Below are 22,182 nucleotides of genomic sequence, written 5' to 3'. Positions count from 1 at the left end.
TATTATTCCTCACAGCGCTGCCAGATGGTGTAAACCCGTAGGCTACAATGATATGATTAAACTTGTGTTTTCTCGAGCTGATATGGGGGGCGTTCACAGGCTTGCCTTTTGAATGAGCTCTAATGAGCTCGACTGGAATCGCTCTCTTTTAATACAGATTTCACAAGATGAGAATATTTGTTTTTTTATATAAATTACCTCATTTAAAAGAAGAGAATTCAAGCTTCATGCCTGTGTGTCTGTTTGCCTGTTTGACTGAGTATTCGCTGAGTTACAGTTCATTTTCGGACGCGTTTCAGAATGGACTACACTTACAGAGAGAAGGCAGAACTCGCATCACGTTTATTTTTCTTTATTTGGCAAAAAGCACAACACTTTGTTTTTATTGTGAGTATACACAAAAATAATACACATTTAACAGAATCGATTGATGTATGAAACTTGCTTGTAATATCAAAGACAACAGAGCAAAATTAATTTCTTTTGAACTGAACTGAAAAAAAGCGAGCTGGTATTGCCGGCGATACCACCGACCTCAGGGGGTTAATGCTCAATCATAAGTTAATTATCTCATTACCTTCAACACCACTTTAACTCTGTAGTGTGCACACATAAACACTGAGCAGTGTTAATTTAACATGGGCGTTTTTCTGTGTACTATTACATAAATCTTACCTGTTTCATTTACATACGACTGACAAATATAAATCACATTCAGATTATTGATTGGTTTATGTTAAAACTATGTAATCCAAATGCATGGAAATTTGTTATGCAATTCAAATACATAAATCTTATTTTTAGACAAAAATTTTTTTTTGAGTGTATGTTTCGTGTGATTATATTTTTTTGCATGCAATAACAAATTAAACATATAGTTTTGACTGTAATTTGGCTTTGATGTTTGACCCTTGAAGAACGTTGATACAGAAAAATGCACAAAAAACTAAAATCAAGATTTATGATCTGACCAGACAACAACAGGACAGAAGGACTGGAGAGCGTACAAGTGAACAACAGATGCACATCATGATCTGTTAGTAGAGTTGCTTGTACATTAATAATCAGGACATTCTGGCTGTTTAGGTTTGATTGTTGTAACTTGTAATGGAGGTCTTCTATCGCCCATGTTGGCGTGTTTGACTGCGCAGGTGAAGGTGGTTCGGGGATCTTCATACTCTTCTTTCTTCACTGTCAGAATACTGAGAACAGACATTGAGTTCTTTTGGTGGCTGTGAGGGCTGGTTGATCCCTCTATGTAAGGCTTCTCTCCCACTCTCCACATGATATGAACATCGCCAAGTTTAGAGCTGGTGACCTCACACACCAGAGAGACCATGTCTGTGTTAATCATATCAGGTCTGTAAATGACAACTCTGGGTTTCTGTCCGTCTGAAATGGAGAGAGTCATAAAGATTAATAAAAAAAAAAAAAATCAAACAGAAGTATCAAACAATATTGAATAACAAGAGTTTGACAAGCCAGCTTTTGACAGTGTGTCTAAGCATTTAAAATGTGCTTGCATATTTTTTTTTTCATACAATAAAACGGTGTTCAACTTTTCATCATCTATGAATGCATATAGAGCCACAACGTTAATTATTTGGATTGACTTACCTCCTTTATCAAAATGAATCTCCTTCTTGATGTCTCTGTTATTATTTGTGTTACGAATACTGCAAGTGACCATTTCACCATCAAACCATGTATTTGAATCAATGGTGATGTGGTGGATTCTTATAAACTGTGAATTGTCTTGAGAAAAGTTTATATTTCCTGTTCCACTGCTTACAGGTTCATTCTTCACTGTGCACAACACTGAAGCTTCTTGCACTGTTTTTTGTTCATCTCCAGAAACAACAGCTTCCAAGACAACTTTATTATTGACAAATAATTCTCTCACAATTGGTGGCTTCAGCGTCAGTGTAAGTTTAGCTGTTAAAGAGTAAGAAAATGAATATGATTTAATGTGTAAATGTGGATTTATAGAAGTAAGTGTATGAACTAGAGAGAGCAAACCAATATTAGATGACTTACTGTTGAAGTTCTTCTTCGCACTAATCAGTTTTCCCTGGTGTGTGACCTCGCAGGTGTAGTGTGTAGATTCATCCCATGTCTCACCGCTGACTTTATAACGACTGTATGCTGTGTAATGACCTTCATCATTCAGTTCATACTCCAGTTTTGACTGTCTCGGGCTGTTGATATCATTTACTTTCCATTGTACAGTGAGGTTCTTGGGGTAGAAATCCTCAATAACACACATGACTTGTGTACTTTTCTGAGTTGTTACAAGAACCAAGCTCAGGGTTGGTGTTTGTGAATTCACTGAAATTATAACAAATTATGTTTATACATACAATGTTGAAAACATCTGAAGTTTTGCAGCAACAACTGTTATTGTCTGTCATGACCTTTTCTGAATGGGTGTCTAACTGCATGTGCTACATGGCTCAAAAGCTGGCTTGTCAAACTCGTGTTATTCAATATTGTTTGATTTAATTTCCCATAAACATTCATAAGACTGACTTTAAAGGACTTGTCTCCAGTTTTTACTATAGGGTTCTGGATGAAATCAGTCAGCCCAGCTAACAGACTTTTGTTATAAGAACGTTCTCCAAATATTCAGTGTTGGTTCTGGGAACGTGAAAAATGTCCAGTTTTCTTGAAATTAGAGGAACGTGTTTTTTAAAAGGTATAATGTTCCTCAAACGTTCTTTCAACTTAGTTTTGATTTAAAATTCACCATTATAGGAACGTTGATTTCTAACATTCCAAGAACATAAAAATATCCAATTTCCTGAATGTTAGAATGTTATTTAAAGGTTAGTGTGATGATGATAAGAACACAAACTACAACTTTATTCAGACACAGCCTCAGATGAACTGAAGATAAAAGACATTAAAGGTATAGCGGAGGATTTTTTTACTTCCGGGTGGATCACCTATACTATTGGTCCTCCTAATTGTCAATCATCAATCAAACTTATTCAAAAAGTGGAGAGGGCGGGTCTTATCTAAAATTCGGAAAGATCCTCCACTATACCTTTAACTCTCTTAAGATCTGATTAAACAACTCCACAAACAGCATTACCAGCTTCACTTATTACTAACCAGACTGACTTTATTTCTGTCACACGTCTACAGATGATCTTATTGAGAATTAACAGAGAATTAGTTGATGTCTTATTGAAAATGTTTAATTTGAGGTCTGGATATTCTGGCTGTTTACTTTTGCTAGTTGCAACTTGTAATGGAGATTCGGTACCTTCCATGTTGGCGTGTTTGACTGCGAAGGTGAAGGTGGTTCGGGGATCTTCATACTCTTCTTTCTTCACTGTCAGAATAACACTGTCTGTTATTATAAGTGTCATGAATACTGCAAGTGACCATTTCACCATCAAACCATGTCTTTGTATCAACGCTGATGTTGTGGATTCTTATAAACTGTGAAATGTCTTGAGAAAAGTTTAGATTTCCTGTTACACTGCTTACAGGTTAATTCTTCACTGTGCACAACACTGAAGCTTCTTGCACTGTCTTTTGTTCATCTCCAGAAACAACAGCTTCCAAGACAACTTTATTATTGACAAATAATTTTCTCACAATTGGTGGCTTCAGCGTCAGAGTAAGTTTAGCTGTTAAAGAGTTAGAAAATGAATATGATTTAATGTGTAAATGTGGATTATAACACAAGTTGTATTGCTTTGATTTAATTTCTCTTAAACATTTAGACGACTGACTTGAAATGACTTGTCTCCAGTTGTCTCCAGTTTTTACTGTAGAGTTCTGGATGAAATCAGTCAGGTCATATCCAGTCTTATCGATTCATTTGAAATTAAGAAAATTGGCAAGTGCATCCATAAGAAACTAACGACCACGGACAGGATTTTCATTAAACAATACATTAAATTTCGTTTTGTTTTTCACCAAACTCTATTGTATACCCCAGAACACTTGAATTTATGATACGTGTCATACGGGACCATTCTGTGATGCTTTCGTGCCTTTTTTAAAAACTTCATGCTGGTCGCTATTCACTGCCAGAAAATGATCCTTTTGTGGACATAAAAAGAAAGAAGGGCATGCAGCATTCAAGTCAATAAAATCTAAATGAAAAGGACATTCAAATAAAGAACAACACTTGCCTTGACCTCGCACAATATTGAAGGAAAACAAGCAAAAGATGAAGCCGAGGACTTTTAGAGGACCTGTCATTTTGAGCTCAATTCACAAGTGTCTTTTTTGGTCTTTGCCTCTGAAACTCTTCTCCGCTTGGGGATCCACGAGTTGATCCAACAAGTTAATAATTTACCCAAGTCAAAGTTATGTCTTTTTACACCAGACCTCTCTGTGCACAGACAATATTTTCATGTACATTAATAATTTCCCATTGCAAAACATGTCATTTAGAAAATTGAGCTATCTATTGAACTGGTAAAAACTAAGAGGTAGAAAAATGTTTGATACAAAGTATTATAATGTGCTTAAAAAGCACAAAACTAAAGTTGCTGTTGTCTCCTAGATGGTCCTCCTCATCTCACACTGAATTAAAAATAAATATATAAACATGATTGCCATTTATTGGACTTTGGACTTTTGGTAAACACTGAAAATGTTAAACTCAAAGGTCTTTCACTTTATTTGCAAATGGTTGTTATGTCCTAACTAAGTTTTGCCAGCTTTGAATCAAAGGTTGGTCAGTAGTTAATGATAATCTTGTTTTCCTAAAACTATATGAATGCAGTGAATAAAATAAGACTATTTGATGGACAAGACTAATAATGTATATGAAATAGTATTTGTTTGATCAATAACTTGAGTAACAGAGTTGAGCTTCATGAATTTAGGTAAATGTAGTGAGATTATGTTCTTGTCCTCATGTCATGCTGAGAAAGTGTCCATGATTTCACTTCTTGATTTTCACAAATTTGTTATCTTCAAAATAAACGTCAGGTCAGGCCATCAGTTAATGTCTGTAAAATGGGGAAATTGTTTATCTGCATCTTTTTGTGTGTCAAATGGAGTAAGACAGGGCAGCATTTTGTGTCCGTTTTTATTTAATGTATATATGGACGACTTGTCAAGGCTTTAAAATGATTGCGGAACGGGCTGTAGGGTTGGCAACAGTACCATTAACCACTTAATGTACGCTGATGACCTTGTTATTTTCTGTCCATATAGCACGGGGGTTACAAGAGCTGTTGCATCATGTGTGCTCTCAGTATGGAACAGACTTTGATATAAGATACAACTCAAAGAAAAGCATTATACATTATACATATTCTTCTAGTATTTGGACTCACTGGCTTATGAGCCTATACAGGAGATAAATGTATGTTTTTTATGTATGTCTCCTTCTTTTTTTTTGTAATATGGACCATTATTCACGTGTCTGAAATAATAACAAAAAAAATGTAAAAAAATAAATAAACGTCACTGGTAAAACATGTACTATACTAAAATACTCGAGACATGTTTTTTTCCTTGACAAATTCATTTTATGAATTTAGGTCCTGCGGTGTGATATGAGTTTACAACATACAAATAGAGAATAGTACAGACAGTCAAGATACGAATGGCCGTATAGTGAAGAATAAGGTGGATGAGGAGAAAGAAACTAAATTGTGAATTTGATGCTCTCTTTTGAACAGTTCAAACTCCTCCATCACAATCGATGTATTTCTCCTTCACTGCATCATATCATGACTACCCAGATAGCAACATTATTTCGGCCCGGATCCGGCCCACATCCGGCACTTGTGGAATACGGATCTGGACCACATGCAGCGTGGAATGACGGCACTTGTGTGGCCCACTACTGTTTGCCAGATCTGGGCCAGAAGCAGGCCATAGCAATGCCACATGTCAGCCAAGAGCAAAGAAATAAACCAGAACTGGACCTTATCTGAGCCACAAAACCTGTGTATATTAAATATGGAGTCATCTCAGCCTTAATAAGCCTGTTAACAAGCAGAATCACTGAAGGAAAGAAGAGAACAGAAAAAGAGACGAGCAGAAACACAAGAACTACAACTGACTTCAGACGCAGCCTTAGATGAAATCAACTGAAGAGAAAAGAAGACATTAAATCTGTGAAGATCTCAGCAGAGGAGGATTAAACAACTCCACAAACAGCATTACCAGCTTCACTTATTACTAACCAGACTGACTTTATTTCTGTCAGACGTCTACAGAAGTTCTTATTGAGAATTAACAGAGGTTTAACTCAAATGTGTTTCATTTAAAGTCACCATAAGAATGATTGGTGTTTCCATTAGTTGGGCTCTTAACTCTTAGTATATCTTAACTTTTAGACTTTTTTGGCTGCTGTGACAGTGTGTTTGTCAAACACATTTGCAGCAGCAAAGAAAGCTTAAGTGAAATGTGATCAGGTGGTGATGGTTACCTGTTGATGGTTTTATAATCATCATGAAATAACCTCATTCACTGATGTCTTTGGAATCTAACAATTGTGTTGATCTGTTAATGCTTTCACATCACAAACCCTGTGTTACTGCAGCATGAGATCCAGCAATATTATAACAATCAGTTTAAAGCTTTTAACAAACATGAGATTAAAATATTAGCTTATGCTGACACACACAGATATCAACAAACAGCGTATGAATCTCAACAATGGTGACAATCACAAATATTTTGATAGATTAATTCAGAACATCACTGAAAAGCTACTAATTCACAACAAAAACAACAGCAAAAAATAAAAGCAAATATTTAGAATCAAACAAAATTATAGAACAATTCAGCAGCATCATTTATTAATGTTGCCATGCATGCTGGGAATTTTGTACTATGCTGGTACCCAGCATGCATTGCAGCAAAGTACTTTTGATTGTCACCATTGTTGAGATTCATACGCTGATTGTTGATGTCTGTGTGTGTCAGCATAAGCTAATATTTTGATCTAATGTTTGTTAAAAGCTTTAAACTGATTGTTATAATATTGCTGGTTCTCATACTGCTGTAGCGACAATGGCATCTGCTTTTCAAATTAAGGAATCATGTGACGCCAAAACACAGCGCCTTTGTCCTAACTGGTTAATAATTACCCTACAAGGACCAATTTGCCAGCGCCAGTTTGGCTGGGTCTCCCCCGACTTTACAGCCTCATGACATTCCACACACACACACAAACACCCTTTTGTGTATAACTGAGAATACGAGAAATATCTTTTCTTTTATTTTCATAATGTGTGGACATTCCTATATGCACGTGTAATAGAGGTGTGGGTTGCTAAGAGTAAAATCTTGAATTCTAAAGATTCATTGAAAGGAAATCACTCCATAGTGTCTTGTAACTCGAACCTGGTCATAAACTTTTATGGCTCCAAAGCTGCAGCTCATCCAGCTCCTTTGCAAGCCAACATTCCAACACCTTAACACACATGGAACATTTCAGAGAAAACTCTTCAAATGTTTGATATGTATTCCTGTGTCTCAAGTGTCTTCACATGCCATAACGGAAATACTGACCATTTTATTGTGTGTTTAAGCAAGCTTTATTTGTGTGTAATGATGCATATGAACATAATGTTATGTGTGTCCAATATCTACCTGTAATTCTTGGTATCTGTCTGACCGCCCTGTTTTAATTCAACCAGTCCCGCACATAGTATTACAGTAAGATGTATTGTTCCAGGTGTACAATCTTAAGAAGAAATATGAATTCTTTCTCTCATAAGACATATGGTGAAAGTAGGCGTTTTCTTCTTCACACAAAGAGAATTTTCCCGCTTCAGAAAAGACAATCTGATTCGCTGTCATTCCAAGAGAAGGCGTAAACAGATGTTTGTTAAAAGGCAGAAACCCCCTCATCACTCTCTCTTCCTTCTTCGACCTCTCTTCTCTCTGATCCCTGCTCTTCTCTCTTCGATCCCTGACCTCCTCCTCTACTCCCCGGCGCAGCGCTTCTCCAAGGATCATCTGAAGAAGGCCTTAGTCTTCTCTATCGAGCGAGCACATGTCCGAGTCGTAGCTGCGTCCCTTGCAACAAAGACTTTAAACCTCTCCCATCCAGGGAGATGAATCTGATTTTCCGGTAAATTTACATTCAGTGAGCCTTTTCGAACTTCGCGGCACCGGAAGACCCAGCAAAAACAGGACGCCACCCTCAGCATCAGCCTCACCCGAAAGGGCACAGAATCGCAAGTACATTGTCTGATAAAAGCTGTTTCCCGGTGTCTCGTGAACCTAGGTTTCTGTATGTAATAATTACTAGCTTTTCCCTTCTCTATATTTCTTTCTTGCTTTCTTTCTTTCATTTCATTTCATTCTGATCACTTATGTTATTGTTTGGTTATATGTTGTTTGTTTATTGTTTGCATTTTTACGTACGTTTATATTCGTAGCTCATATAATCTCTAGTTTTGCATTTATTAAAATTCATAAATACTTTTCACTGCCTCTGTGTTTGAAGAATCCACTTTTTTTATGAAGTCAATGAAATCAAAGATCTTATTTAAGCTACAAGCTCGATATTAGACTACATTCAGTAGTTTTAATTTATAAACTCAGAAAGTTGGGTGTCCGTGGCCAGGACATGAAACTCTTCTGAAGTTCGTGAATACCTCTTCTTGACTGTAATGATTTTACATTTATTTCGCTGGACGAATTAAATGTTGGTCAGATAGTTATAGAACAAGGTAATCTCGATAATTGATAAAATAAATGTACATGCGACTTATGAATTATGACCATGAGCCATAAATATTAATATTACCAAGATTCCCCATATTCTTGAGCTAATTCATATTTACCCAGAGTCGTTTACGTTACATGTTTGGTGGAGTTATTTTGGGCAGTTTCAAACTTTATGGTGGTGGAACAAATTCAGTTTCAGTGAATGTGTATTATTGGTATTAATAATTGTAACGTTACACGCGCGTTTTGAATTGTGAGGTAAGTCGCTAAGGCGAACTCACCCAGCTGAAGGCAGGCACAAAGCCAGCTCAGCTCTGCTAAAACTGCAGTTCATGACATTACATTGTGTCTCTGTAAAGACGAAGCAAAACTCTTTACAGTTAGTTCATGTAATACGATTTAAACCGACTAAATGAAGACGAAAGGATCTCTTTTAGGACGAAGACGTAAATCTGACCTGAGCAGTGACTCAGTTGTTTCAGTCGTAATAGGCCTTATTATATACAATACGTTAACTATAAGCTCCTGGTCAGAAATTGGCCTCGCGATCCAATTTCGTAAACCTACGCATTATCATAAAGTGCTATTTTGATTATTGCTTATGGGAGTAGAGCAGATGGTATAGTTCCTGCTCACAGCTGTTCTGATGCCTGTCGTGCTCACAGCTTAAGTAAATAGATGTTTTGATGCCTGTCGTGCTCACAGTTTCTAGTGATTAAAACAAGAAGTTTTAATACCTGTTTTTATGTAAACCGTTTTATATCTAATGTGTAATTGGAGACCAGTTTTATGAATTAAGAAAAGATGATAATCCCTGTTCTTATTCTAAAACCGTCTCAATGTGTAATGCATAATGTGTAATCCCCGTAGTCACATGCTGTAAAACTCGCTCATTTTCCGCATGCAACAGAGCGCAAAATACTCGCGATTCCACAGATAAAAAAATCTGCTGTCTTAACTGCTGAATCACCGCACCGACACTAGAGGGCAGCCTCTAGAGGTGTGGCAGTGCTCAAATTACGCGCCCCCACCGACGTCATCCTGCGTGAGCGTCGCCTCCCACTGACGTCAGCCTGCGCGAGCGCAACTACGCCATCTCGTGGCGTTCTAAGATAATACCTGCTTTCAATTTCTTTTTCTCTCTGCATTCATTTTCTCTCTCAAATACTTAACTGCATTCAAAGCTTAGCTTATGCTGATATTATTTGGAGTTAGACAATTCTCTTTGCTATTTTTGACTGTCACACTTTAAGTTAAGTTCGAAAAAAAAAAGAAAACTTTCCGAATTAAAAACTTAGATTTGATTCACTCAGTTCATTGATAAGTCCACCCAGGAAGAAGCACGCCACCGTGTGGCCATCGTGGGTCGACTCATCAATATCTGTTTCACCCCTAAGTCTCATTGAAGTGTCTCAACATTGCTACCCTTCTCGTTTGATTATTTTATAATCAATACTAATAACTTCAGTGTTATTGTAAGGATTATGGGAAGTCATTCTGAATTTCAGTTTTGATTATTTTTAGTATTGATACTCCCCTGTTATCATTCTAATTTTCTTTCCTTCCTTATTATAATTATTTTGGACCTCTCCTTGCATGCTTGTTTGAATTTTAATTCAAACAAGTTTGCATTTTAATTCAAATTGTGTCTACTCAACCAGGTGGACCACTCAGAGGAAACACGCCCCTCACCTTTGTGGCACAAACCCACTGCCGAGGCCTATCTCTCTGCCTGCGTCTCAAGCCTGTGTTGTTACTCACATTTTATTTCATTGATAATTTTTTTCCTCTTCCCTCTTTTCTCCAAAAGGGGGGTGGGGTAGTTTATTCTGATAAATCACCATCAGTTATCATAATTTTTTTTTGTATAACTATTTTAGTAAAGCCTTCGCCTCGGACTCCTGCATACATATTTACTCAATTTGATGACACCAGAAAGCCTTAATTTACATTAAGTCTAACATCTTAATCCCTTATTGTGTATCTATTGGCAGGACTCAGTCAGTGTTTAGGCGTAGGCCTCTTTATTTTTATTTTATAACACTCCCCGTGTTATTGTTTGTGACATTTCATTGCAGACCAATTCACTTCCTTGTGTTGTGTTCCCCTTTTGATCTTCCCTACCTTCAACTTTGTTTTATTTTAATTTCTCTCCATTTCTGTTGTGATTTGTTTCTCTCATTTCACTTACAGACAGAACCTAAGAGAGACCCCAGGAAAGCGAATAGAGTAACGATCAAAGCCGGCGTCATTAGACGACCCCCAGGCTACCGCCTGTCAAAATCTCTATTGTGGGTTTAGCCATACCCACGAAATTGGCTCCGCTAACTGTCGGCATCAGTTAGCCCGAAATTCTCATAAACGGCCTAGCCCGTATGAGTATAGCTCATTTGACCCTAAAACAAACTTGCATTTTGTCTCTTTTTGTGTGTGCTGTGCTTCTCTCGCCAACAGTAAGCCGAGATGTCGAGCTCACCCTGTCCTGCAGTCCGCTGGGACGACCTTGAGGCATGGCTGAGGGACATAACAAAGACCGTGCTGCCCCAGGACCCACATCGCTCGCGCCAAGAGCAACAGGACACAGACCTGAGCCAGTTCGAGTCCCAGGATCCAGCCCAGACATACAGCCACGAGCAGCTGTCCAAAATCTTCGGAAACCTCGCACTCAAACTCGTCGCCAGGGCCCGGGACAGCGAAAGGAGCAACGCCGACCTGCAGCAAAAGACAGCCGCACTACAGCTCCAGGCCACAGAGGCCCTGGAGGACCGAGCACACACACAGAGCCGTCTAGACCAGCTACTCTCCCTGACCGAGGAAGAGGACGAGACGGATACAACGCTACAACAGGAAGTTGAAAGACTTCAAAATGCCCTAGACGATCTTCATCGGCACACAGACCAAAGACAACAGTCGGAGGAACTCACCCGGAAGGAACTCAACGAACGGCTCCAACGGGCTGAAGCTCTCCTTGAGAGAGCAGAGACTAAAATCCATCAGCTCACTCAGCAGAGACAAGAGCTCCAAGATGAACTTGACACTGTTCATGCAGAACTAAAACATGCTTACAGATTGCAGAGTGTCTGGAACGGAGAAACACACATCACAGAGTTTCTCCCGGTCAGCCAAACACCAAAAGCTGAAGGGGGCGTAGCTGTAAAGGGTCAGAATCCTTTCCAGACGGATTGGGCCCCCAGCAACAGCTCTCCTCCCCGAGAACTTGACAAGCTAGCTCGAAACATTCCTATGTTCGATCCAGTTTCTGCAGGAGACTGCAGTGTTCATGCGTACCTTCAAGACATTGATTTTCACCTGCAAACTGTCGCTAACGTGACAGCTTGGGACAAGTTGTACTTGTTACGAATCACCGCAAATAGAGAAGTGCGTAGCTTCCTGGATCGCCAACCAGAGGCGGTCAAAGCAGATTACAAGCAACTGCGACAAGCTTTGATCCGTGAATTCTCTGATCCAGAATCAGACCAAGGGTTTATCACAGCCTTTGACGTCAAACAGGCCCGACTTGAACACCCACACTCCTACTATGGCCGACTCCGACAAACGTACTTCGGAGCAACCAACACCCCACATATGGAAGAAGATGTAACCTTCAGAACTTTGTTTCTGCGAAATCTAGCACTGTGAGTAAACATCTCGGTGTGCTCGTCTGCCCACGAACCATGTCTACTCGAAAACTCAGAGACTTAGCCCACAAGGCTTACACCAAGCAAAGGGCTATGGATGAAATGACTGTCAAAACACACACAATTTACTCCGTCTCTGAGAACTGCTCAGAGCCAGACAGCAGGTGGCAGCACGACTGTGACGGTGCTCATCCAGAGCGTCAGACCGAACGCTCAGAAAGATTCTGGAACCAGCATCATCCGCCATCCAGAACTCCAAGCCCAGACCGTCGAACCTGCAACCTCTCTCCCCAGAACACTGGTGAGCCTGAGTCTTCTTACACGACAGATGAAGACAGTGCAGCCACGTCTGACACCGACACAGAAAACGAACACTGACACCTGCTGCTTCAAGGTCATCTCTGACCTGCAGCTGTGCAACCAGACCAATGTCTGCGCCACATACCTACCACCATCACGATTGCAGTGACTACACAGCACAATCAAACTTTACCAACTACACTGCACGCCTCAGAGCCGCTTACGCCACCTCCGCTGTGTACAAAGAAAGGTCATGCGGGCCTCTGATGAACAGACCTTTCCTATACCAACCTCAGCGAAGCAAAAGGGACCGTCCTACCAACCAAGGACAACCTTCGCTGAAAATGTTCCTCCCTTCCTCTCTCTCTCTCTCTTTTGCCTCTAACAGGATGCTGTGGTGGTTCGCGAGAAAGCAGCCACAATCGGAAATCACCAGGTCCGGCATCCGGCATCGCATTAAGAGAGAACACCCCCGACTCCTGATCACCAAGGCAGGACTCACACTCAGAAAGTCTAACACGGTGATGGGCATCACCACGGTCACCGACCACGCCCTGACACTCGTCTTGGCTTTCATCCTGTACCAGACTCAACGAGACGTGAGCATCCACAGCCAAGCTCACAAAGCCGTGTCTGGTAATTTCCTACGAACCCTGGAAAAGGGGTGGTCCCACACCATCGACCACCTCAACCTCACTTGAGCTGAGTCATCAGCCTAGCAACCACCTGCTATTTGACCAACATGATCCACCTGCTGTCCATTGTGCCCATTTGTTGTTCGACGAAGTCCATCCCGGATTTCGTCTAACAACAGGGGGGATTATGTAGCGACAATGGCATCTGCTTTTCAAATTAAGGAATCATGTGACGCCAAAACACAGCGCCTTTGTCCTAACTGGTTAATAATTACCCTACAAGGACCAATTTGCCAGCGCCAGTTTGGCTGGGTCTCCCCCGACTTTACAGCCTCATGACATTCCACACACACACACAAACACCCTTTTGTGTATAACTGAGAATACGAGAAATATCTTTTCTTTTATTTTCATAATGTGTGGACATTCCTATATGCACGTGTAATAGAGGTGTGGGTTGCTAAGAGTAAAATCTTGAATTCTAAAGATTCATTGAAAGGAAATCACTCCATAGTGTCTTGTAACTCGAACCTGGTCATAAACTTTTATGGCTCCAAAGCTGCAGCTCATCCAGCTCCTTTGCAAGCCAACATTCCAACACCTTAACACACATGGAACATTTCAGAGAAAACTCTTCAAATGTTTGATATGTATTCCTGTGTCTCAAGTGTCTTCACATGCCATAACGGAAATACTGACCATTTTATTGTGTGTTTAAGCAAGCTTTATTTGTGTGTAATGATGCATATGAACATAATGTTATGTGTGTCCAATATCTACCTGTAATTCTTGGTATCTGTCTGACCGCCCTGTTTTAATTCAACCAGTCCCGCACATAGTATTACAGTAAGATGTATTGTTCCAGGTGTACAATCTTAAGAAGAAATATGAATTCTTTCTCTCATAAGACATATGGTGAAAGTAGGCGTTTTCTTCTTCACACAAAGAGAATTTTCCCGCTTCAGAAAAGACAATCTGATTCGCTGTCATTCCAAGAGAAGGCGTAAACAGATGTTTGTTAAAAGGCAGAAACCCCCTCATCACTCTCTCTTCCTTCTTCGACCTCTCTTCTCTCTGATCCCTGCTCTTCTCTCTTCGATCCCTGACCTCCTCCTCTACTCCCCGGCGCAGCGCTTCTCCAAGGATCATCTGAAGAAGGCCTTAGTCTTCTCTATCGAGCGAGCACATGTCCGAGTCGTAGCTGCGTCCCTTGCAACAAAGACTTTAAACCTCTCCCATCCAGGGAGATGAATCTGATTTTCCGGTAAATTTACATTCAGTGAGCCTTTTCGAACTTCGCGGCACCGGAAGACCCAGCAAAAACAGGACGCCACCCTCAGCATCAGCCTCACCCGAAAGGGCACAGAATCGCAAGTACATTGTCTGATAAAAGCTGTTTCCCGGTGTCTCGTGAACCTAGGTTTCTGTATGTAATAATTACTAGCTTTTCCCTTCTCTATATTTCTTTCTTGCTTTCTTTCTTTCATTTCATTTCATTCTGATCACTTATGTTATTGTTTGGTTATATGTTGTTTGTTTATTGTTTGCATTTTTACGTACGTTTATATTCGTAGCTCATATAATCTCTAGTTTTGCATTTATTAAAATTCATAAATACTTTTCACTGCCTCTGTGTTTGAAGAATCCACTTTTTTTATGAAGTCAATGAAATCAAAGATCTTATTTAAGCTACAAGCTCGATATTAGACTACATTCAGTAGTTTTAATTTATAAACTCAGAAAGTTGGGTGTCCGTGGCCAGGACATGAAACTCTTCTGAAGTTCGTGAATACCTCTTCTTGACTGTAATGATTTTACATTTATTTCGCTGGACGAATTAAATGTTGGTCAGATAGTTATAGAACAAGGTAATCTCGATAATTGATAAAATAAATGTACATGCGACTTATGAATTATGACCATGAGCCATAAATATTAATATTACCAAGATTCCCCATATTCTTGAGCTAATTCATATTTACCCAGAGTCGTTTACGTTACACTGCAGTAACACAGGGTTTGTGATGTGAAAATATTAATGGATCAACACAATTGTTAGATTCCAAAGACATCAGTGAATGAGGTTTTTTCATGATGATTATAAAACCATCAACAGATAACCATCACCACCGGATCTAATTTCACTTTAGCTTTCTTTGCTGCTGCAAATGTGTTTGACAAACACACTGTCACAGCAGCCAAACAAGACTAAAAGTTAAGATATATTAAGAGTTAAGAGCCTAACTAATGGAATCACCAATCACTCTTATGGTGACTTTAAATGAAACACATTAGAGTTAAACCTCTGTTAATTCTCAATAAGAACTTCTGTAGACGTCTGACAGAAATAAAGTCAGTCTGGTTAGTAATAAGTGAAGCTGGTAATGCTGTTTGTGGAGTTGTTTAATCCTCCTCTGCTGAGATCTTCACAGATTTAATGTCTTCTATTCTCTTCAGTTGATTTCATCTAAGGCTGTGTCTGAAGTCAGTTGTAGTTCTTGTGTTTCTGCTCGTCTCTTTTTCTGTTTTCTTCTTTCCTTCAGTGATTCTGCTTGTTAACAGGCTTATTAAGGCTGAGATGACTCCATATTTAATATACACAGACTTTGTGGCTCAGATAAGGTCCAGTTCTGGTTTATTTCTTTGCTCTTGGCTGACATGTGGCATTGCTATGGCCTGCTTCTGGCCCAGATCTGGCAAACAGTAGTGGGCCACACAAGTGCCGTCATTCCACGCTGCATGTGGGCCAGATCCGTATTCCACAAGTGCCGGATGTGGGCCGGATCCGGGCCGAAATAATGTTGCTATCTGGGTATAATTCACCCGCCGGGATCTACTGTATATACTGTAACTGCATTCAAAAGCATCTGTCATGAACCACTGTGATCAAAACACAGGATCTCTATCAGACTAAATCGAAGACTAGACAATATAAATATGGTAAATATATCAATAATGAAACACTCATTAGAATCACCTCAAGTTCTGATTAAAGCTGTGAATAAAGTATTTCCACTTCTACCTGCAAAACATTCACACTACAGTACTATAAAATACAACAAAACATATTATACAATATCTATAACAAAAAAGATTTTAAAAAAGAGAGCAAATGGCTCAGTAACTTTATAAGTAAATAAACTGCAGTCTGAGGTCTTTCTCCTGTAATATCTGGAGCTGCAGTTCTACAGTCTCACCACCAGAGGACAGTGTGCAGATTTACATGAGAAACAACATTATATTTACACTTTCATCATTCACAACTGAAAAATCACAATAAGAAACATGACACTTGCTTTTACTTACATTTAACACATATGTGGGATTTATATAAAAATATGAATGTGTATGAAACGTTTCCTGCTGTTTACTGGTGTAAGTGAAGTAATAATTACCTGAGACTTGATGAACTGTGATGAACACACTGGGCTGATCATCTGAAGCTGATGAAAACAGAAGATTTTACACGTACATGGCTTCTTCTTCTCATGTGTTTCTGCTGATTTTACTCACAAAGAGCATGAAATTGAGGATGATTTGATAATATTCAACAAACAAGGCAATCTAGAAGGTGGACATCTGTCAGATAGGCTACTTTAGATTTTGTTTGTCTGAGGTATTTGAGTTATAACCAGTTGAACAAAGAAAAGTGATCTGATGGTTTTGGTTATATTATGACAATCATCATTTGAACTTGATCACTTAACTCATTAAAATCCTTCTTTCTGACTTCGATTTATGTTGTTGGTTACAGCATAACTGTGAATCTGCATAAATGCCCAGAATTTTTTATATAATATAAAGGATTTCTTAAAAGTTGTTTTAAAAAAAACATTCTGTTAGGCACACACAGACGTCAAGATTCAGTTTATGCATCTCAACAATGGTGATGAGCAGAATATTCAATTGGGAAAAGTAAATTACATAGACAATTCGAAGTTAAACCAAACTATCTCAATAAGTTTCCTTTTTCAGATCACAGCATGATTATGTCAAATCATAACCAACACTATCAGATAACATTTTACTTTGTTCATTTGACTGTTATAAAACGTACTCGGTTACTAACGTAACCTCGGTTCTCTCTAGAAGAGGGAACGAGTACTGCGTTTTATCAAAACGCTACGGGAAAAGTCTCTTTTCACGAAACACTGAAGCAAAAATTATCCTTTAATTTTTCATATATGTAAAACGCATTGCGGCAGCAGCAGACAGCTGAAGCAAGACGGCTTGTCTGCTCATTGGCTGCTCTGCGGCAACTGCATAAGCCTATCGAGCGCAGGCTGATGCAACATCAGACCAATGAGGGCGCTTCGCGCCCTCCTCGCCACTTCCCGCCGAGACGGGCGTGGCTTACCTCTATAAAAGGAGCTCGAGAAGGCTGACTCACTTGATTTTGATCGCCGAAGCGAACCAGAGTGAACCAAACGCATGGCAAGGGAACGCAGTACTCGTTCCCTCTTCTAGAGAGAACCGAGGTTACGTTAGTAACCGAGTACGTTCTCTTACGAGAGTTCTCTCGTACTGCGTTTTATCAAAACGCTACGGGAACCCCTTGCAAAACGCCGTGCGTGCTGGGATAAAAACACTGATCACCGGAAGCTATTTCAGGCATACAGTGCATAATCACCAGATAGACTCACACAGAGTCAGGGAATAAGGGGGGGAAGCCTTAATTCCCTCTACTGTAGTGTCCGCAGGCTTAACATGACCTCACAGGTACCCCTTTTCCACCAAGGCAGAGCTGGTGCTGGTTCGGAGCCAGAGCCTAGTTTCAAATCGGTTCTTTGTTTTTCCACCGCCAAAGCACCAGCTCCGAACCAGTAAAACTGGTTCTTAAGTAGCACCAAATCATTGCAGGGTCTAGAACGGAGCCAAGAAAGAACCGCTTGCGTCAGGGGCTGGGGGCGGGGTTACCGTGGCCAACAAGACTGAAGAGAAACTTGTGACCGCCATTTTTAAATAGCAACTAGTCGAGCTAATAGCAGCTCGATTATAATATCCGTCTATGTAAGTTACGGCGAGCTGCACGAACGTGTTGGATTCCGATGTATTTTTGCAAACCCATGAGCATCCATAGTATTGCAACGTCCGTTATTGTTGATGGCTTGTTCGAGATGCATCGGAGCGGCGAGGACCGATCGGAGCTGCGGGAGTGTTTGGAGAGCATACGACTCCTTGTGCTTTTAGATCGCTATCGCAGTGCTTTGATGTCATGCGGCGATCGATCTGCGAGAAGCCGTTGCATCTCGAACAAGCCTGGCGTGTTTGTGTTTGGCGCTACCGCACTAGCGGTTGCTGGGCAACATGAGACGTATACAGTGACGTAAGATCTGGCTCTGTTGTGGCTCTCTAGCCGGTGGAAAGGCAAACCGGTTCTTAGTAAGCTCGTCAGTCGAACCAACTCTGAACCAGCTTTGGCTCTGGCTCTGAACCAGCACCCGGTTCTTGTTGGTGGAAAAGGGGTAAGGGAGGGTCTAAAGACAGGAGGGGTTTCCTCCGTCCTTATATAGACATGTCCACAGACGCGAATATGACATCACATAGCCAGGGTAGGGAGCCTGCACTAATGTGGGAAAACGTGGGTCTTACACAGTTCTGCCCAGTATAGTCGGTAGCGCATTGCGCCTGTAATTAGATTACACCGACAAAAGCTTAGCCTGTAAGGCGGGAACCTCTAGGTTATAAAACCTGATAAATGTAGACGGAGAGGCCCAGCCTGCCGCCGTACATATATCCTGTAAGGAAATCCCGCTGGACCAAGCCCACGAGGAGGCAACGCCTCTCGTAGAGTGCGCTCTGACTCCCAACGGGCATTGAATGCCCTTGGCAGTATAAGCCAGCGCTATGGCGTCAACTATCCACCTGGATAGACTTTGTTTCGAAACAGCCGTTCCTTTGGAACGTCCGCTGAACGAGACAAAGAGCTGCTCTTTCTGTCTAAAGGCAGCAGAGCGGGACATATAAGTTCTTAAAGCCCTAACAGGGCAAAGAAAACTCGAGTCCCCTTCCTCACTCGACGCCGGCAGGGCAGCCAGGGAAATGACCTGAGCCCGAAAAGGCGTGTTGAGGGATTTCGGCACATAGCCGTGCTTAGGTTTGAGTATGACTTTAGAGTCATTAGGACCAAACTCCAAGCACGTCGGGCTCACGGAGAGCGCGTGCAGATCGCCTATGCGCTTCACTGAAGCGAGAGCCATCAAAAACACTGTTTTGAAAGACAAATGTTTGAGGCTGATTGACTGGATAGGCTCGAAAGGGGCACCTTTCATGGCTGCCAGGACCGTAGAAAGGTCCCACATAGGGACTGACGGAGGTCTGGGTGGATTCAGCCTCCTAGCTCCCCTGAGGAAGCGGATGACTAAATCATTCCTTCCTAGTGACTGACCCAGCGTTGAACCGGAGAACGCTGAAATAGCCGCCACATACACTTTGAGCGTGGAAGGGGATCTGCCCTTATCCAACAGCTCTTGTAGGAAGGAGAGAACCTCCGTTACCTCACATTCGAGGGGTGAAAGGCTCCGAGCTGTACACCAGCCGGAGAAAACCGACCACTTTGAAGCGAAGAGTCGCCTGGTCGACGGCGCTCTAGCCTCTGTGATGGTATTCATGACTCCCTCTGCGAGACCAACGGGTATCCGTTGAGCGCCCACACATGAAGGGACCATAGTTCCGGGTGTGGGTGCCAGATCGAGCCCCTGGCCTGCGAGAGGAGATCTCTCCTCAACGGCACTGGCCATGGAGCGATGTCTGCTAACTGCATCAGAACTGGGAACCATGCCTGGTTCTTCCAGAACGGTGCTACAAGCAGCACTGGGCATTTCGTTTTCCTGACCCGTTCCAACACCTGAGGCAGGAGGGAGACGGGGGGAAAAGCGTATAGCGGGCAGCGCGGCCACCTTTGGGACAGCGCGCTGTCGGTCTTTGAAAAGAATGCGGGGCAGTGAGCGTTTTCGCGGGACGCGAATAGGTCCACCTCCGCTTTGCCGAATCTCTCCCACAACAGCCGGACTGTTTGTGGGTGTAGAGACCATTCGCCTGTAGGAACGTTGTTCCTGGACAGTCTGTCCGGGCCCACATTCAGCAGCCCGGGCACATGTACTGCTCTCAGCGAGCGTAGGTTGTGCTGAGCCCATACCCAGCCAACACAGCCATGTGGGGCCCAAATGGGTTTGACCTGGGCTATCTAACTGGGACCCAGCCAGTTTTGTCCTCGGTTTCCATGTAGGCCCCACATGGGTTTGCCCAGATGAAGTGAACACTGCTTAGTGTGCACAGTACAGGCTGTTTAATGTAACACTGAATCAGTGTTGGAGGTAATGAGATAATTAAGTGATTGAATAATGATTAACCTGCTGTTAACAAGCAGAATCACTGAAGGAAAGAGAAACACAAGAACTAGGCCTACTTCCAGCCACTGCCTTGGATGAAATCAACTGAAGATAAAATACATTACATCTCTCAAGATCTGATTAAACAACTCCACAAACAGCATTACCAGCTTCATGTATTACTAACCAGACTGACTTTATTTCTGCCAGACGTCTACAGAAGTTCTTATTGAGAATTAACAGAGGTTTAGATGTTGATTACTTATTTGAAAGTAATAGTTTGATTTGATGTTACCATTGTGGCGATCAGTGTGTGCTTTAGTCAGGCTCTTGACTTTTTAACATTAGTTTTTTCTCTGTCAGCTGTATCTGTTTGTTATGGCGAGAACAGCAAGAGAAAATATAATCAGATGCTGTAAGCTGATTGATGATAAGAGTATAATCATCATGTAGTGGCTTAGCTCATTGATTATGTGTGAGGTTTATACAGGTAGTATGTCATTCATTTTGTTTTATTGTTGTGATTCTACAGTAAGAGAATAATAGAATTTAATCAGAACGTCAAATGATTTTTAACACACCATTTACATATTTTGGGCTCCTGTAAGATTTACTCGCACACAGATATCAAGAATCAGCATATGAATCTCAACAATGGTGACATGCTTCATGGTGCAATGCATTCTGGGAGCTATGGATAAGTTTCATATGATGCACTCAGAATGCATTGCAGCATGAAGCATGTCACCATTGTTGAGATTAATATGCTGATTCTTGATGTCTGTGTGCAAGTAGAACTTTCGGTAGTCTAACATGTGTAAATGGGGTTTTAAAAATCAATTGATGTTCTGATTAAACTGTGCTGGATCTCTTGCTGTAGAATCACAACAATAAAACAAAATGAATGACATACTACCTGTATAAACCTCACACATAATGTCAGTGAGTTAAGCCACTACATGACGACGACTATATTCTTATCATCAATCAGCTTACAGCATCTGATTATATTTTCTCTCACCATAACAAGCAGATACAGCTGCCTGAGAAAAACTAATGTTTAAAAAGTCAAGAGCCTGACTAAAGCACACACTGATCGCCACAATGGTAACATCAAATCAAACTATTACTTTCAAATAAGTAATCAACATCTAAACCTCTGTTAATTCTCAATAAGAACTTCTGTAGACGTCTGGCAGAAATAAAGTCAGTCTGGTTAGTAATACATGAAGCTGGTAATGCTGTTTGTGGAGTTGTTTAATCAGATCTTGAGAGATGTAATGTATTTTATCTTCAGTTGATTTCATCCAAGGCAGTGGCTGGAAGTAGGCCTAGTTCTTGTGTTTCTCTTTCCTTCAGTGATTCTGCTTGTTAACAGCAGGTTAATCATTATTCAATCACTTAATTATCTCATTACCTCCAACACTGATTCAGTGTTACATTAAACAGCCTGTACTGTGCACACTAAGCAGTGTTCATTTCATCTGGGCAAACCCATGTGGGGCCTACATGGAAACCGAGGACAAAACTGGCTGGGTCCCAGTTAGATAGCCCAGGTCAAACCCATTTGGGCCCCACATGGCTGTGCTGGCTGGGTAGCAGGAGGCGTTTCGC

At 41.0% G+C, this 22,182-nt stretch overlaps 1 gene segment (V, D, J or C); it reads right to left on the bottom strand.

The window, feature by feature from the left end:
* Positions 1 to 315: 315 nt before the first annotated feature.
* LOC311277031 (Ig heavy chain C region-like) lies at positions 316 to 4,542 on the bottom strand. The segment is given in 5 exons: positions 4,149 to 4,542; positions 3,269 to 3,337; positions 2,038 to 2,328; positions 1,618 to 1,935; positions 316 to 1,392 (listed from the first exon to the last, which is right to left on the bottom strand).
* Positions 4,543 to 22,182: the final 17,640 nt, after the last annotated feature.

This window comes from Rutilus rutilus (assembly GCF_951802725.1).
Source record: "Rutilus rutilus genome assembly, chromosome: 1".
In the NCBI taxonomy this organism is placed as follows: domain Eukaryota; kingdom Metazoa; phylum Chordata; class Actinopteri; order Cypriniformes; family Leuciscidae; genus Rutilus; species Rutilus rutilus.
Note: the sequence above shows the minus strand (reverse complement) of the source record. Positions and strands in the feature narration are given on the sequence as shown.